Source organism: Gopherus flavomarginatus, unplaced genomic scaffold (assembly GCF_025201925.1).
Source record: "Gopherus flavomarginatus isolate rGopFla2 unplaced genomic scaffold, rGopFla2.mat.asm mat_scaffold_1374_arrow_ctg1, whole genome shotgun sequence".
Classification (NCBI taxonomy): Eukaryota; Metazoa; Chordata; order Testudines; family Testudinidae; genus Gopherus; species Gopherus flavomarginatus.
In genome coordinates this window covers 39501-45188 of record NW_026114681.1, presented here as the reverse complement: position 1 = coordinate 45188, position 5688 = coordinate 39501, and the positions used below count along the sequence as shown (strand labels likewise).

At 40.1% G+C, this 5688-nt stretch overlaps 1 long non-coding RNA gene across 1 annotated transcript; it reads right to left on the bottom strand.

Annotated features, from left to right (window-relative positions):
- Nucleotides 1-4406: 4406 nt before the first annotated feature.
- LOC127041987 (uncharacterized) lies at nucleotides 4407-5363 on the bottom strand. The gene is made up of 3 exons (XR_007771801.1): nucleotides 5247-5363; nucleotides 5114-5166; nucleotides 4407-4841 (listed from the first exon to the last, which is right to left on the bottom strand). It is a non-coding gene; the product is annotated as an uncharacterized LOC127041987 (long non-coding RNA).
- Between the last annotated feature and the right edge of the window lie 325 nt (nucleotides 5364-5688).

Genomic DNA, 5688 nt, shown 5'->3' with positions numbered 1-5688 from the left:
TTTTACCTTTTTAACCAGTCGATTTTTCGTTTTTTTAACAGGGACGTTTTTAAAAGGGGTGGTTCTACTTGTGGCCTTGACAGGCTTTAGCCCTATTTTTAGGCGCTCTAAAAACTGTTTATTGGTAACATGCCCTACGACGGTCTTAGGCACGTTTACCTCTGCCAAGGCTTTCATAAAAACATGCCACCCTTTAGGAGTCCTCTTGTTAGCGAAAGAATAAGAGCCGGTTACCCCCTGACTATATCAAGCATGTGAGACCCCTCAATCGCTTTTCCCCGGTACACAAGCGGCAGTTATCAGCCCAAGAAGAAACATCTTTACGCTGTTTAAGCTTACTTAACAATATTTCAGCTTTTTTTTATAACGAGGGTTTACCTCTCCAATACTTCCAGAATAACAAAGTCCGATATACCTCCCTGAACTTTAGGAGGTTGAATCTCCTCTTGCTCTTGCTCTTGCTCGGGGAAAAAAAGAGGTTTATTTTAGTCTTTTCCATTTCACCACGCTTGGCCAATACCAGGTATCTTTGCAGGACCCCCTCGTAGAGTTTAGCCTTTTCGTAGTCGGATAAACCGGTTCTTTGAAGAATGTCTCATTTCTGAATCCAATTGGCAAGTGGTTGTGGTTCACGTATATTCTTCACCGCTAGAAGTCCGACGAGGTACAGTTTTTTCAGTGTGTTCCGTTACCTGTTAATTAAAAGGCTTGACAGCAGGGGGAGTGCAAAGCTTAACAAACGACCATTAAAGCAACCGGTTTGTTTTACAATAAGCTCTTTTTCTTTTTAGGGATAGCTTTTTATCGATTAGCTTTTTAATAATTTTTCGGGTTTTTTTTTTAAGGATGCTTATTTGTCGAGGTTTTAGAGGAAAGTTTCCTTTTAAAGTGTTAAGCTCTATTTCTGAGATGGCCGCTGCTAGGTCGTTAGAAGCCGTAACTATTTTTTATGGTTTTTTTTTAAAGGAGTATGCATAGGGCCGGTCTGTGGGGAAAAGACCTGTTTTTAACCTGAGGTTTTCGGACGCTGAACGTTTAAATCCACCAGCAGATACGCGAAGGGTTTTTTGGTACCGTGATCAGAAGCCTCCAAAAAAATTGTAGTTTATCGCGGGGGTTTTTAAAAAGAACCATATATTTAGTATATAAATTAATTGTACGGCTTTTTTCCCTGACAAAACATATTTTGCACAATGTACAGAATACTTAATTTTTTGTGGTGTACGTATTTTGTAAAGGCTTTTTCAATTTCAGCGCTTTCAGAAGCAGACTCCACTAGATCATCAATAACAACCACATTCACTTTATTACGAAATAAATGGTCATCATTAAATGTGTTAGGTAATCTTCAAAAATGTAATACATGAAAATTTTTGGAGCAACTCTGTATAGAGCGGTTACCATCAGCTATAATACCACACAATATTTTCAGGCATACATGAAAACAGTTTGTTGACCATTTTCTACCAACTGATTTATAAAATAAGATTCTCCAGAATTTGAGGGACGACAGAGCAAAAAGTAAAAGGGATGAACAAACGTGGTTTTTCATAACTATTAATACCCGTACGGCAAAGTTTTAAAAGGCTCCTCGAGGGCTCTTTTGTCGTAAATCTGTAAAAGCAGCAAAGAATCCTGTGGCACCTTATAAACTAACAGACGTTTTGGAGCATGAGCTTTCGTGTGTGAACACCCACTTCCTCAGATGCATGTATCTGAGGAAGTGGGTATTCACCCACGAAAGCTCATGCTCCAAAACCTTTGTCGTGAATGACTTCTTGGGGTTTTTTTTGAGTCCTTGTTTCTATTAACCAGTGTTTTTTTACCCTTACGATTCCTAGCTGCTGTGTTACGATTTCTTTTGGGTCCTATCCCGCGGGGTAATCCCAGACGAGTTCTTTTAAGCTTTCAAAATTAATTTTTTCAGTGTTTCCTGAGTTGTGTGATTCCTTTTAATTTCATAGAGGTTTTACCGCTGGACAGTTTGTACCCGTATGTTTTAGGTCCTGCGGATACAAACTCCACAATGTGTAAATAATCCCCTGGGGTGGATTCCACTCCCCTTCTTTACTTACAAAAATTATAGAATCCGTATCATGATAAAGACTCCGCTGCTGTAAACGGTCTAACAAGCGGTCGACCTCTAGCCCAGCATAAGCGGTGGTAAAGCACGCTATAAACAATTTAGTGATGCTGGAATGAGTGTAGGGTTCTTTTGCGTACTTCCAAGACACTACGGCTGTGTCATCATCGATAAACTCGCACAATGACACATCGTAATAAGGTACAAAAACTTACTTGAAGAGCTCGTCAGTGTCTGTTACTATACTAGTATTAGTCAAATTTGTTCGCTGACCAAGTTTTCCCCACAGGGAATTTAAAAACAGCTTTGAGATTTGTCTTTTTGCGGGGTTTACCTTAATTTTTTTAAGACGCAGACACACACCTTCTTTTTCACGGTACTCTTTAAGGTACTGTTCTTTTTTAAACTTGTCCGTACACCAGTGAGGGAACCCCGAGGCCTCTTGTTTTCGTCTTAGGTGTAGTCCGAAAATAGGGCATCCGAAGAGCGGCTAAAATGCCAGACTTCATAACTTTCAGCGATTCTGTACCCTTTGTTTAAAGCCTCCACCAACTCTATAGGGCACCAAGCCCCTGCTAGAGCCCTCTCCTCCTAACTGTGCCTGCAGGGGTCCTTTTGTTTTGTTTCTGCACAAACGGCGCAGAGGGGAAACATTAGTTTACCATCAACCCTGTATGGTAACACGGGAAAATACAAACCTCTTGGAGGGTACACTTTAACCTTGGCAATGCCAAAGTACTAGCAGATATCCCCCAAACCCTCATACACAATAACGGGATGTCCTACAGGATATTGTTTAGTTTTGTCAACAAAAGGGTAGAGGTTGGTAAAATCGTAGTAATGAACCTGCTCCCCGGGCTGCGGTTTGTAATAATGGTAAATGGCGTTTGTTCTAGCACCCTAAAGGGCGTCTCTAGGAACCAAAGGCTGTGGCAGCTTTTTTTCTCGTAAAAAATTTTCCACCTGGTTATCGTTTGCTAGCATAGTCCTTACCTAAAACCCCTGGCTTTTCGAAAATTCAGCCTTAATGATGGTTCTGTTGTACAGCTGTCCGTGGGTTGCCTTAAGCAACGGGTTGTAATCATTTTCGCAATAGCAAATGGGGCACCGGTGAAAAAACACCCGTTAAATTCAAAGGCCGTGGGAAGGCTGTACACCCCCCGTTGTAAAACAAGACCAATTTTCATTTTCATAATACATAACGGTAATAGCTACCCCCAAGCACACTTCGAAAGAGCTCTCGTCTGTCAAGCTAATCATTTTTTGGTCCGAAAACCCCAATTCCTGATGAAGGTGTTTGGCCCCCTCTAACAGCTGGGCATCTGTAACTTTTTTATCTGATAGAAGACCCAGCACGCTACCGGCAAAAGACAGGTTGTCACCCTGGTTATTTAAATCAATTAAATGTTTTCTTTTTTTTCAAAAATTTTACTGCACGTAATAGTTTTTAGAGGTCTTACAGACCCAACTCCACCAACCCTGTTATTAATAAGTGTAACAGCCAGGCGTATAGTTTCGGACCACACAATCTCTGCGTTACTTTGCAACACATTAACGATGTTATTTAAAAAATCTACGTCGTTTAAATTTTCCCAAGGCCTCCGTAAAGAAAAGAGCTGGTGATTTATCCCCGGGACATCTAAGCGTGGCTGTACAAAATCTTCAGGGCCCACCTGATTATTAATATCATCTAGCAAATTTTGAAAAGCGATGTCGATGGCCATCATGGTTTCTGTGAACCCGGTTACTCTGTCCAAATTAGCAAAACGAAATTCTTCAAAATAGTCATAAGCCTTAAACTTCCTTCGGGGTCTTATCCAGTATCTTACACGCTCCAAATACACCTGTGGTGGTGTATCAGGAGCGGGGGAATCTGGACCTTCAGAAGAAGAAGAAGGGGTGGGAGGGTCTATTTCCCTTTCTTGGTTGGGGGGGTTGTTTTTTAAAATAGCTTTGGTTTTTTTTATGTTTTTGGCCAAAAGCCTTCTTACTATTTTAGATTTTTTCCATTTTTTTCCCTACCCCTCTTTTCATTTTTAGGTTTCATGTGCAGTCAGCCTCTTCCTTCCCCATTTATCGCACTTTCCACTTTTTTAATTAGTGCCCGTGTATCTGCTATTTTTTGGTCTAAAAACCACCCTTTCTTCTGGAAAATTTTGTTTTTGAAATACCTCAAGAATTAGCTTTGAAAACTTTTTATCTATTAAACGCTTTAGAGATGTACAAACACTAAACAGCTAGTTAAAAGCAGCAACAGATGCAGCCAGCCCCACAGGAACATTCTTATTTCTGGCAAGGGTTTTGCGGGTTCCAAAACCCGGGGGATTAACTTCTTCACCCTGCTCAAACCACGCGTAAACATGGTTGCTTCCACAGAGTTGTTTGTTTTTAAAGCTAATTGTTTTGGGTCGGGGAGGCAAAGGTCTGTTGAAAACTAGGGGCTTTAACTCCTCTGCCTCGCTTACCATGGTTCCTGGAAGTTGTAGAGGTAGCTTTGGGTGGTTCAAAAGCTTGGGGGGGGGTCTGAGCCCCTTTGCCCCCTCCCTGAAAACGAATGCTGTTTTAGAGGTAGACTTTTTGGCCTTTTTTAGTGCCGGCTGGTTTTGTGCAATAAGAGATTTGGACGCGCAGGGCTGTTCAAAATCGCTGTGCTTAATGCCCTTGCTTCCAACTGCAGCTGCCTCAAAGGGAAATTTCTTGGCCTCTGTAAGCGCGCTCACCTTCAACATTTCTTCTTGAGGAATAACGCTTGATGAGTCTGCCGATACACATAAACAGAATGTTTTTTAGCACGGCTTTTTTTTAACTAACAACAAAGCTGTTCCCCAAAAATATATATTTTAAAAACGTTTTTGCAATAAGCGGGCTAAAAACCGCGTTTAAATTATAGTTTACACCACGCAGGGGAGGTAGAACGGCAACTTTTGTACAATAAAAGCTTTAAGGGTTTTCAAGCCCCTAAAATGCACACTATTTCCAACTACAGATTTTTTTATTTTAAAAAACACATATTTGAAAAACAGTTCACACCTTCTTCTGTAATTTCAGGAAAACTATTGGGTGGTTTTGACTTCCATCTTGTTCTAAATTAAAAAAATAAATTTTTTTAAAACCTTTTATCTTAAAAATAAATTATTCTTGTGTAGCATATTAATTAGCTTACCAAAGTTTAAAGCTTGTAGCGCGGCATCTGGAATGTCAAGAAAAAAGGCCTCGTCCTATTTAAAAGAAAAAATATTGCCTTTTAAGTGAGCATAACGCTAGTATAATACCTTGACGACCCACGCAAATTATAGTAAGGTTTCTTACCATGTGGTTGCTCCCCATAACGGTCAAAGTCTTGTATTAGCAATATTTCTTTAACAGTCTTGTTAAGTTTTTTGTTCCTCTATTTATAGGTTTAAACCTGTTTTTAAAAAAAGGTTTTGCCCTCCACCCCCCCCCAAATTAATATTTAAAAAGGCGTTTCTTTAAAAAAACAGGGTGCGTAAAGGGCACATTTCTAGGAAAAAGGCGGGTGTCGGTCCCCAGACTGCCAACATGCTTTAGCTTTAATGGCTAAAAATGTTATTTTTTTATAGTAAATGTGTTTAAGCAGTTAATAA